At 35.4% G+C, this 13,091-nt stretch overlaps 1 long non-coding RNA gene across 1 annotated transcript; it reads left to right on the forward strand.

Moving 5' to 3' along the window:
- Positions 1-7,074: 7,074 nt before the first annotated feature.
- On the forward strand, positions 7,075-11,482 carry LOC134808304 (uncharacterized). The gene is made up of 2 exons (XR_010150987.1): positions 7,075-7,201; positions 10,807-11,482. It is a non-coding gene; the product is annotated as an uncharacterized LOC134808304 (long non-coding RNA).
- The last annotated feature ends 1,609 nt before the right edge of the window (positions 11,483-13,091 follow it).

Below are 13,091 nucleotides of genomic sequence, written 5' to 3' on the forward strand. Positions count from 1 at the left end.
GTTTAGTTTATCAGTTAACCAATTTGTTTATTCAAATTATCATTTAATGAATTATTTTGTCTCCTATATTGCTTCTTTAATACATACCTAAAGAAGTCACTTGGATTAAAGGAGCATATGTCCTCTGAGATGGTTGTTATGTTCATTCTATTTATTTATCCATTAATTCAATAAATATTTCTTGAGAATCTCCTATGTGTCTGGCATTGTTACAAGAAGTTATGAAGACCAAAAACTTTCTTCTGTAGGAGAACTTACATTTCAAGAAGAAGAGATAATACATAGATAAATGAATAATTAAAATGTTAAATATAACATACAAGTATATAATTAAATATCCTATGCATAGATTTAAATTAGATAGTGGATAGAGAGTAGCTTTATATTGACTGTTCAACCAAATCTCTATAGGGCAATATATTTTGCCAGGAATTCGAATAAAATGAAGAAAAAAGAAAAAAAAAACTATGCAGAGTTGAGGGAACTTCACTACAGATAGAGGACCAGCCATCGCAGACGCTGGCAAACTATTTCTATAAAGAGCAAGATAGGAAATATTTTGTGACGGGACAGTATCTGTCACAACCACTCAATTCTGCTGTTGTAGCACGAAATTAGCCATCAAACATACAAAAATAAGTGGGTGCTGCTGTGTTCCAACAAAATGTTATTTACAAAATCAGGCAGTGGGCTTGATTTGGCTCTCAAGCTGTAGTTTACCAATCCCTGAGCTAGCATAAGGGTCCTAACATGCAAACAAACTTGACATGTTAAAAGAAACCCAAAGAAGACTACAATGATTGTACTCTTATAGCTTAGATAAAGAGTGGTATGAAATAAAGTGGAAATCACAGTTGTGGTAGGTTTATATGGAGAAAATCAAAATAAAAAGATTGGATCATATTTTAAGGTCATGACAAATTGTAAATTAGGTCTCAAATTCTTGGTATACAGGTATCTGTAATTCCTTTTGTATGCTCGGTGTGCCCCTCCTGTCTGTTTTGGGCTTGGACTCATGCATGTGTTGGCCAATGGCATGGTAGCAATTGTGACACATGAGGAAGCTTGACCAGCTCTTGTCCAATGGAGCAAATTTTCCTTTCTGCTTCCAGGAAGCATTTTCATTTATAAAAGTTCAAGTTCACTCTGGCCGCTCAAGGAATAATTGATTACAAAGTGACAAGAGTGAAAACACGGTGACTTGTTAAGTCTATCCCAATAGTAGAGAAAGATTATGATGACCCAGATTTGGGTCATGTTGGAGTGATTCTATAGATTTGGGGGTATAAGCAACAACATTTTACGGTGGGTTGGATGTAAGAAGTAAGAAAATAAGAGAAATCTGGGATTGCATAAGAATATCACAATCAATGTAATAGAATGGTAATGTTGGATTGTGAGATGAAGAAAGTCTGAGGGTCAACTATTTTTGAAATTAATTACAATTAAGAGATATGTTCTAGTCCATTTGACTTTGATGATCAATGTGATACTTAGAACCAAAACGAATTTCTAGTTTCATGGATAATTTAGTCTTTCTTCTGAGTCACTAGAGCCTACACCCTTTAGGTCTTTATGGAAAGATGCCAAATTTAGTCTAATACTTAATGTTTCCAAGAAAATAATATTAAGATGTAACAAATGGAACAGTGAAGAGAGAATGGATGCTGAGGTAGAAAAAGCTGAACTCCTTCAGAATTACACCTAAAAGTTTTTGTCATAAATCTAGTTTTACTCCTGTTTTTAGCTATATTTATGTACCTCAAAATGTATACTTTATACATAATAAGTGCATTTTTGGGGAATGAGAATGTAATCTCCTTTTAAAAGAAGAGACTATGGAAAATACTGAGAATCCCGGCTCCACTATTAACTGACTCTGATCTTAGACAAGTTGTGTAACCTCTCCCTCTCAATTTCCTTCTATACATAATAAAATTTATTATTTAAAGTTCTTTTGAGATGTTATTGTTTTAGATTTATTGTTTTTTTTTTCTTTTCTTTTGGAGACATGGTCTCTCCTTGTCTTGCACAGGCTGGAGTGCAGAGGTGCAATCACAGCTCAAAACTAAAGAACCAACTCCTGGACTCAAGGGGTTCTCCCACCTCAGCCTCCCTAATAGGTGAGACTACAGGCATGTATCACCATGCCTGAATATATATATATATATATATATATATATATATATATATATATATATACATATACATACACACACACACATGTATTTGAGAGGGAGTTACTCTGTCGGCCAGGCTGGAGTGCAATGGTGCGATCTTGGCACACTACAACTTCCACCTCCTAGGTTCAAGCAATTCTCCTGCCTCATTTTCCTGAGTAGCTGGGATTACAGGTGCCCACCACCATGCTGGGCTAATTTTTGTATTTTAGTAGAGATGGGGTTTCACTATGTAGGTCAGGCTGGTCTCAAACTCCCGGCTCTCAAAAGATCCACCCGCCTCGACCTCCCAAAGTTCTGGGATTACAGGCTTGAGCCACCATGCCAGGCCTGAATATATGTATTTTTTATTTTCATAAATATTGGGTCTTGCCTTAGCCTCTCCTAGTGCTGGGATTATATTTTACTTTTATTAGATACCATTTATAATATACAAAGTTTCCCCCTTTTTAATTAGTATAAAATTCAACTTTTTGAACATGACCTGAGGAGTGCTTCATGATGGGCTTGTGTCCACATTAATAACTCCAATTCTGTTCATTTTCCTTCTTTCTTATTGCCCTTCAACCATGGAGGCTTTTGTCTTTGCCTCTGGAACATACCCCTGTGTTCCTTATCTCTGAGGCTTTGTACTCTGCTCAGTTTCACGTGGTATAATTGTCTTTGATCTGTAGGATGCTAATTTAAATATCACCTACTTATGGAGGTTTTATCCATTCACTCAGATGCTCTATTCCAGGACTTTTCTATTTAGAACTAACTCATTAGCTGATACTATTTAATCCATTTAATAGTGCCATCTTTCTTTCTCACTGGACTATAAGTTCTATGAGACCATGGAAGTTGGTCTTGTTTATCAAAAAGTGAGGGTAGAACAAAGCCTGAATCATGATAGACAATATGTATTGGATGGTAAATGAATTGATGAAATACCCCATCATCTTCAATACAGTTACTTACATCATACATATAGTTAATATTATTTCTGCTATGGTTATCAGTTTGAGATAGAATTTCTATATTCTTCATTGGTTTTCACTTTAAATAGAATGCTCAGGAAAAGTCTCTCAAAGATGCTGTCCTTATTTATTTCTACTTCCAGTGGAACTTATTTTCTCTGTAACAGAACCAATTAGTCTAGCAAGCTTGGGTTTGACAGAACAGCGTTCCAGTCGTCAACCATTTCTACAATTTAGCAAGCTGTCTTAGATATTTGGGCCCTGATTTCTACTTTACTGGTACAAAAATCTTTTTCATAGTCCCTTGCCACTATAGGCCACATTTCCACTCATTCACTTCATTTCTCCCTTCTTCTCTCTCTCCTCCCCTGCCTTCCTTTCTTATTTCCTGCACTTCCGCCTTCCTGCCACTAGAGATAGAACAGCAAACAAGACAGAAAACCCTTTTGCTCTAGTGGAGCCTGCATTCAAGAAGAAAAGACAGGCAACCAAATACATGAGGGAACCATAGATCTATATTAGTAGAAAGCATTCCAGGCAAAGGGGGCAGGAAGTATAAGTATCCTGAGGTGCCAGTGTGCTTGGCATATTCAAGTCAAACAAGGATGGCAGCTTAGTAAGTAGGGAAGGTGTTGGAAATGCTGTTGGAGATGTAACCAGTAGTTAGACCATGTAGGACCTCTGTATTTTACTATAAATATACAGAAAAAGATTCAAATGTTTTGACAAGAAAATGGCTTAATCCGATATACATTCTGACAGGACTGCTCTGGTTACTGTGTAAGCCACAGACGTCAGGGGGCAAAGGTAGAGGCAAGAAACCAGACAGGAGGCTCCTGTAGTAGTCCAGGCAAGAGAAGATAATGGTTATGATCTTCAATCATAAAGATGTTGAGTATTGGAATACATTTTTAAGTTACAACCAGCAGAATTTGCTTAGGAATTAGTTATGGGCTACAAGAGAAAGATAAATCAAGAATGATTCTACCATTCTTACCATTTCTCAACAACATGGTAAATGGCAATGTTATTTATTTAAAAGGGGAATAGTTGATTTGGCTAGAAAATCAAGAGTTCAGTGTTGACATGTTAAGTTTGAGATGTTTCGTAGATTTGTAGTTCTATGTAAATCTAGAGTTCAAGAAAAAGATGGGTATGTAGCTGTCAATTTGAGAGATATCTGTGTAGAGATTGTGTTAAACATCCATGGGGTTGAATAAAGTCACAAGAAGTCTAAGTGTAGCTGAGAAAGAGGCTAGAGGATTAATTCTGGGCTTCTCCTTCAAAGAGGAAGAAAATGATATTGACTGAGACAATAAGACAAATGATGAGACTGAGACAATAAGCCATTGAGATGGAAGGAAAACCAAGAATGGTTTTCAGTCTTGGTAAGGAAATACATGTGAAGGTTGAAGCCATGAGAAGAGGCTGCTTGACTGTTTTCTCTCTTACTAGGTACTATCCAACCATTCTACCTGCGTCTCTTTCTCACCATGTAATTACTATGGCTAATTGACCTTCTGGTAGATTCTATGTTCACTACCAGAATGAGTTGTTGGCAGAGAGCCAATCCTCTGACAACTTCACCTGAGAGAGTTTTTTATTATCTCTAACATATGAAAGAATATAAGATGCAATTTTGAACAACTGGATATGTTACCTGAATTACCTCTTCTATGGTTGGGGATCATTGTGCTTTTCTAACTAAATCCATGCTAGTCCAATGAGATGATACATTTCAAAGCTCTTGGAATATTATAAGTAATGCCAGGATTCATTGCTATATTTGTAAAAGATGATAATGGTAGTGAAGAAAGACAAGGAAAAGGAAATTATAAAGTTTATTTATTTTTTTTATTTAGAATGAATCACTGACTGTGCTTAGTTTCTATTCCTGTTCTTTAACATGAGTTTTCAACTTTGCTACTCATAAGTTTAAGTCTTATAAAGTGTTTCCTGCTGAAATGCCACGCTGACTGGAATTCGGCAGCAAATAAATATTGCTGTCCTCACTAATTTGAAACAGTATGAGTTTTAAACCTCTAGCTGCGGGAGATTTATTAAGATTACAATTTTCATCACCATCCCTTCAGTCCATCAAGATAGGTCAAAGCTGTATAAACTTAAAAAAAAAACCTACCAGCAATTTCCATTCTTTTAGACTATGTTTCCTGAACCGGCAATATTGTTAGAAGCACAAACTTGAAGTCAATGAAACACATATTCACTTAGCTTTGTAAATAAGTGAATCTGTTTTTGGATGGAATAAAAATTGTTGAATATTTAATTTAATTATAATTCTATGAACACAAAGTTCCTCTTGGTAAAAAAGGCATGTTGGTGACACATCAAATTATGATTATGCTTATTTTCTAAATAGTCACTTTAAAATAACTAAGTAAAAATAAATATATATAATCCTGTTATTTATTCTGAAATGGTGAATATTAGAAAGGTGTTCTTTTCAACTATTGTGACTTTCTAAGTACCATTTCACTAAGTTATCCAATTATTTTACATATTAAGTTAGAGTAATTGGCCTCTGGTAAATAATCAAATGGCTAATAACTCACGTAATCTACCACTTGAGTTCATTAATACTCAAGTAAAATGTGTTTCAAAATACTTTAATATTTATAATGGGCAAGGCATAGAAATATCTTGAGCGGAAAATACTAGAACGGTTTGAGAAATACAACTTTTGGAACAAGAGCCAGCACCTGACCCCTGTCTTCTTGGATAGGTTTAATTAAAACACAAGTAAGTGTTAATGCTATACCTAATAGACAGTCATAATCATTAAATTTTGTGAACAAATTGGATCTTTATGTAAAAAATACAATGTTAAAGGCATTGATTGAGTCTTTTTCTAAGATCCTACAGTGAATACTTTTATAAGACAAAAAATTAGATACCTTTTAAAGCTAGTGATCAATTAAATAATTCAATAATCCCTGATACATAACATTTTAGTCAATATTTATTGAGCAAGTGAATACATCTATCATATGTCTAAATTTTCAGATTGAAATTACTTACTGTTAGTGACATATGCATATTTAGGTATTGAAATGAGCAGTAGATTTCAAGAAAATTATCCTATATATTTTGTGAAGGTAATATTTTAATTGTATTAATAAAACTTAAGAGAAAGTTTTTCACTTATCAAGTTTACCTTTTACCCACGTATCTTTTCCCTCTGGAAACAATTGTTTTATTTTTATAATTTTTGAGATTGCTTAGGCAAGTAGGAAGAGCACTGACCCATTTGTCACTTGTGACCCTAAATAAACCACTTGACTTTTTTATGCCTTCTTTGTCGCCTTTGAAAACTAATTAAAAAGGTTCAAAATTTATGTGGTAAAACTCCTCCCACTCATTACTCTTTTGCTTACTTTCATAAACTGCTCCATAAACTCAAGAAGTAAATATAGCAGCATAGCATTAACTGCCATAGCTCCTTTATAACTTATGAAGAGAGAATCTAATACTGCAATATCGAGCTGCTCTACTCTTGAATTGTCCAAGAATTCCAGGTACCTGGTCAAAAGGTCACTTCTATTTGTGCCTGTCTTTCTGAGGCAGGCAGAGAGGAAAGCAATTTGGATACATTTCCATTTTTTTCTCACTGTCCAAAAGAGTCTGCATTGAAGACTAACAGTGCCTCATCTCATAAACCTCTTCTACTCGTTGAAGATGCCAGGTCCGTGAGACCAAACACAGGGTCTGCATTTATCTTTCACTCTCTCTCTCTGTCAGTTCTCATTCATATTCTTCCTCAAAGTACAACATCTTGGCCTGACAGCTGTATTCAGAGGACTCCTCTGCCTCAGCTGTGCTGGGTGACAGCACTAATCTTCACCCTGGACCCTTAAGCCATTGTAATGAGCCTAGGTTACTAGTCAGTTTTATTTACTCAAAACATTTTATTTCAGGATTCTGTCATTGAGTTTTGATTGGGTTCACTCTGCTTCACTGCAAATTTTCATTCTGGGAAGCAGGATCTGCTATCTTGTACTTTAGGAGTCACTGAGACTTGAAGCAAATTGAGCTGTCCAGAAGGTAAGTATCTCAGGTAACCTCATCAAAAGTTTCCATAGTCATCCCAGCACTTTGGGAAGCTGAGGCAGGTGAATCACCCGAGGTCAGGAGATCGAGACCAGCCTGGTCAACGTGGTGAAACCCTGTCTCTACTAAAAATACAAAAATTGGCTGGGCTTGCTGTCATACACCTGTAATTTCAGCTACTCAGGAAGCTGAGGCAGGAGAATCGCTTGAACCCGCGAGGCGGAGGTTGCAGTGAGCAGAGATCGCTCCACTGCACTCCAGCTTGGGTGACAGAGTGAGACTCCGTTTCAAAAAACTAATAAAAAAAAGTTTCCACCGTCAAATTTAAATTTGATTGAGAGAGAGAGAGAGAGAGAGAGAATCTTGCTGTCACCCAGGCTGGAGTGCAGTGGCGCGATCTCAGCTCACTGCAACCTCCGCCTCCCGGGTTCAAGCAATTCTCCTGCCTCAGCCTCCTGAGTAGCTGGGGTTACAAGTGCATGCCACCATAGCTGGCTAATTATTTGCATTTTAGTAGAGATGAGTTTTTTTATGTATTCTATGGATAATGAATATTATCTACACGAGAAGGTCTGTTTCAAGAGGCCCTTAGTCGCCACTATGGTCATAAGAGATTTTCTTTTTCTTTTTTGAGACTGAGTTTCACTCTTGTTGCCCAGATGGAGTGCAGTGGCACGATCACGGCTCACTGCAACCTCCTGGGTTCAAGCAATTCTCCTGTCTCAGCCTCCTGAGCTGTGATTACAGGTACCCACCACTATGCCTGACTAATTTTTGGTATTTTTAGTAGAGATGGGGTTTGACCATGTTGGCCAGGCTGGTCTCGAACTCCTGACTTCAGGTGATCCACCCACCTTGGCATCTCAAAGTGCTGGGATTACAGGCATGAGCCACAGTGCCCAGTCAGAGATGTGGTCTTTTAAGTAATCCCCTCAATAAGTACCTCATTTGATCTTTCCTTAAACTGTTATTATAAGAGTTGTTTATATCAGAACATTGTGAATTCGAAAATGTTCTATCTATTCATACTAAGAAAATTCAAATTCTATCCATATTACCAAGTAGTGTGGTCCACATGGGGAAATGAGTCCTTTAGTCAGTGACTTTCCTCATCTGCAAATTACAGATAGAATTTATGCAAGTACAGAAAATGATTGGTCTGTAATAATGAAAGGATGTTGTATTTACCTGTCTTATTCATGTTATTATCTTTAATGTTTAATATTATTATATGCTAATTTTTAATTCAATGAAATTTATTTAAAAATTTAAATGAATGATTTAAGATGATTATTTTCTTAGCGTACCGAGTTTACTCATTTTTAAATTCAAACAAGTATTAGGTAATTCTTATAAAACATTAAAAAGTGCTGGCTCCAGTCAAATCAAACTGTCAGCATGCTAATAAGCGGCCTTTAAAATAAACTACCAACACTTACTTCTTTTAAGTAGTAATGACACTTGAATGCAAATTATAATAATTTGAGTATTTCAATTACAGTTGAAAATACTAGTAGGTAGAAAAATAGACAGTTTCCTACTGTATGTGTATGACTAGAGCTTCATCCCCATATTATAAAGTGTCTCTTGGGATTTTATAACTTCACCTTATTGCTTTTGTCCTGCAACCTAATTTTGCACCCACACTTTCTTTTTAAAATTATTTTTAAAAGAAAAGTATAGTGTTGCTCATTACTACAGCTCTGTGTGAACATATAGCAACCCCCTATGGTACCGCCTCTACTTCAAGTGGCTGAATAAGGGAAATTTCTGACACAGATTATGTATGTCAGGACGGGGCAAAAAGTACTCCAGGTGGTATCAAGAAGCTTTTGTGTGTATGTGTGGTGGGGGGTGGGGGTGGCATATACAAGGACACATAACAATTTCACAGATTAGCTCTATCTCTTGATTTTTCTTGAAAACGAGCCACCTTCCTTTCCTTTCTTTCTTGCACCTTGTCTTTTGTCAAAAGGTTAAACTTTGGTTTCCTTTCCCAGATCTCCTTCTTTTTTTATCAGTTGTCTAGTATAAAGCATTGTGTAGTGTGAAGGTAGTAGCACTGAACAAGAGGATTAAATGTGAGGTCTTATCCCACCATTTATTACTTCATAACATTAAGTAAGTTTTCACCTTTAATTTCTTTATCTCAACTATATGATATTACTCCATAACATTAAGTAAGTTTTCACCTTTAATTTCTTTATCTCAACTATATGACATTACTCCACTGGACATCATCTTCTTCTTATATGATGTTACATTAATTGTGAAAATCCTGCTTCATGGTTAATTTCCAATGAATGTCAGCTGAATATAAATAGATATTGGTGTATGGTTATGTAAATAATGTTGGCTATATTTGAAGAGGAAGTATTATTTGTATTGTATGTGATTTTTGATGGGTTTTTAATTATATGTCTTGTCGAATTTTACATCAATTTAAACTGATTAATGTATTTATCAGATATTTCCCAAGTCTCTGGTATTTATTACACTATGCTGCAAAACATGGCATAGGAAACTCAGCCTGAAAAAAATAGCTACGAGTGTTCTCCCCATTTTTGTCAGCTTTACCTCTTCTTTGCTCCCAGAGACTATTTGAGCTTAGGGATTGTATTTCTTTCACTGTCTTATCCACAGGTTTTGTCTCATAACACATTCTCAATAAATATTTATTTAAAGAAGAGATGGTTGAATAAAGCTGGGAGAGTTTAAGGGAGTTACTGATTTAGGACAGATGTGAGTGGATGCTCAGGCAGAGCTGATGTGCCTCAAGCTTTTTTTCTTCCAAAGGCTTGAACTTTTTTTTCTGCTATGAATTTAAGCACCCAATTGTATCAGCTACAATTTGAGCATCACTTTTACAAACAACAGCACCTACAAAGGAGTTGAAATTGACTATACTTGCATTAATAAAAACTAATATATTTGTGTGCATTTTCTTCTCCAAATTGTAGATACCAGAAGTATTGTAATTAAAACAAAATTAGTTTTCTTTTCTCCCTACCCCTCACTAAACATTGCCACACTAAAGCAATGGGATTCTAGGGAGGAGATTAAGACCTATTTGAGATCCTTGATGGAACTGGGTGGACTTTTTAGTGAGCCTCTCTGTGCCATTTAAGTGAAGAGCTTAACCAGTTTGCATTCAAGTTTAATACAAACAATGGTCAAAAAGGACAAGGAAGGGCATTACATAATAATAAAGCATTCTTTTTTATTTTTTAATTATGGCTATTCTTGTAGGGTTAAGGTGGTATCTCATTGTGGTTTTAGTTTGCATTTCCCTGATAATTAGTGATGTTGAGTATTTTTCATATGTTTTTTGGCCATTTGCATATCTTCTTCTGAGAATTGTCTATCCATATCTTTGGCCTTTGATGGGATTATTTGTTTTTTTTTTCTTGCTGATTTGTTGGAGTTCATAGTAGATTCTGGATATTAGTCCCTTGTTGGATGCATAGTTTAGCAAATATTTTCTCCCATTCTGTAGGTTGTCTGTTTATTCTGTTGATTATTATTTTGCTGTGCACAATCCTTTTAGTTTAATTAGGTCCCATGTATTTATTTTTGTTTTTGTTGCATTTGTTTTTCAGATCCTGGTCACAGATTTTGGTGTGGATGTGGTAAAAAGGGAGCACTTTTACATTGCTGGTGGGAAGGTAAATTAGTACAACCATAATGGAAAACTGTATAGAGATTCTTTAAAGAACTAGAAGTAGAACCACCATTTGACCCAGCAATCCCACTACTGAATATATACCCAGAGGAAAACAAGTTATTATATGAGAAAGATAAGCACACGCATGTTTCTAACAGCACAAGTTGCAATTGAAAAAATATGGAACCAGCCTAATTGCCTCTCAGTGAACAAGTGGATAAAGAAAATGTGGTATATCTACACAATGGAATACTACTCAACCAAAAAAGAAAAAAAAAATGACATTTACAGCAACCTGGATGGAGGTTGAAGACAATTATTCTATGTGAAGTAACTCATTAATGCAAAACCAAATATTGTAGGTTTTCCCTTATAAGTGGGGCCTAAGCTATGAGGACACAAAGGCATAAGAATGATATGATGGATTTTGGGGAATTGAGAGGAAGTTTGGGAGGGAAGTGAGGGATAAAAGACTACACGCTGGGTACAATGTACACTGCTCAAGTGACGGGTTCACCAAAATCTTAGAAATCACCACTAAAGAGCTTTTCCATGTAACCAAAAGCCACCTGCTCCCAAAAGCCATTGAAATAAAATTTTTTAAAAAACCACCTGTTGGATATTATGCTGATACCTGGGTGACAAAATTATCTGTACACCAATCCCCTATGACACATAATTTAGCCATGAAACAAACCTGCACATATAACCTTTGAGCCTAAGATAAACATTGGAAAGAAAAAAAAAACGGAGAGGAAAAATAGGCGGCAAGTAATCTAAACACTGTAAATGATGAGATTGGAATTGTCAAGAAAAGCTTAATGGGCACGCTTAATGGTGGAGGCAGGATTTGAATGGGGTCTTGAAAGATGAGTAGGATGTAGATAGACTAAAAGAAAGGAAAGAATTTGTATAACAAGCACAACATAAATGATCTGTGGGGGTAAATAAGCTTGATGCTCACTAAAGCCATTGAGATTATCCTGGGAGGGCATTGTGTGCACTCCATTATTTTGCTGGCTGCAAATTCAAAGCAAAATGTTTTAAGAGATGCTACTGAACTTATTTTGCAATTCCTGCTCTGAATGCCCTGATGCCATAAAGTTATAGCAGTTGGAGCTAACTCACCTCTACCCTGCCTCCATTTGGTATACAATGCTATTTATCTAGATTTCTTGAAAGCTTTCTCTTACACACATCTTCAGAATTCTCCAGGGGCCTTTCTGATGAAAAAGTTTTCTCACAGCTTGAGAAACAAACTCCAATTTGCCTTTTACTAAATAGTTCCAGTATGCCATGAGCTTTTGAAAGATATTTGTTCATGGATTATATTCTGTAGAATACATGTTTCTATTTCACAGAATATACTCCATGGACAAATAGGTTTGGAAAGCACTGCATACTACACCATCCTCTGAGATCAGTCTCCAATAATAGTAAGTCAATCAAAATTGAAGCAGAAAACATATCAATATTCTCCAACTCACGGTCTCCTAAATTCATTTGATTATTGAACACCTTTCTGTTGTTTCTGAGGTTCTTTAAGAACTTTGCTTTCTAATTTATGGTTTATGAAAAGAAGCTTTAACTTCATCAAACAACCATAATCCATAGCACTTTTTCTAAGGAAAGCATTTTGCTTCCTAAATTACCTCTAGACAAAATCAGAGAGGGGTAAGTAGCTAATAATTCATCTGCATTGATATTTTGTTGGCATGTAATCAAATCAATTTATGTATCACTGAAAAGCTATTAGTATGTTTAATATCATCTTGCATTTTTTGTATTATTTTCATTGGCCCATCTAGTAATCAACCATGAGAAAACCAATCCTATTAGGGAAAAAACTTGTGCATGCATTTTACTTTTTAATGCGCCCCTAAAATTAAAGTTGAAGTTTAAATATCAAAAATATATTTCTCTACCTTTTTAATATCTATCTTCAAGTTATATGTTTAAATTGGTATTCTTTTGTACTACGTATATTGTGTAACATTTTAAGGATTGATAGTTTTTCATAAATAAAGCTTAAATTTTATTTTTCAATATGTAAATTCTTTAAGATCTCTTGTAGGTCGAGTTCTTCGATTTAGCCATATATACACTTGTAAAAGATTTCAAACAATTTTTTGAAGTGTAGTCATTAATGTATCTTTGTTTTATATTAAAAAATTTGCTCTCTTCCAAAGACATGAAGTCTTAGATTCGTATGAGCTTGGT

The sequence above is a fragment of the Pan troglodytes genome, chromosome 15 (genome assembly GCF_028858775.2).
Source record: "Pan troglodytes isolate AG18354 chromosome 15, NHGRI_mPanTro3-v2.0_pri, whole genome shotgun sequence".
NCBI lineage: Eukaryota > Metazoa > Chordata > Mammalia > Primates > Hominidae > Pan > Pan troglodytes.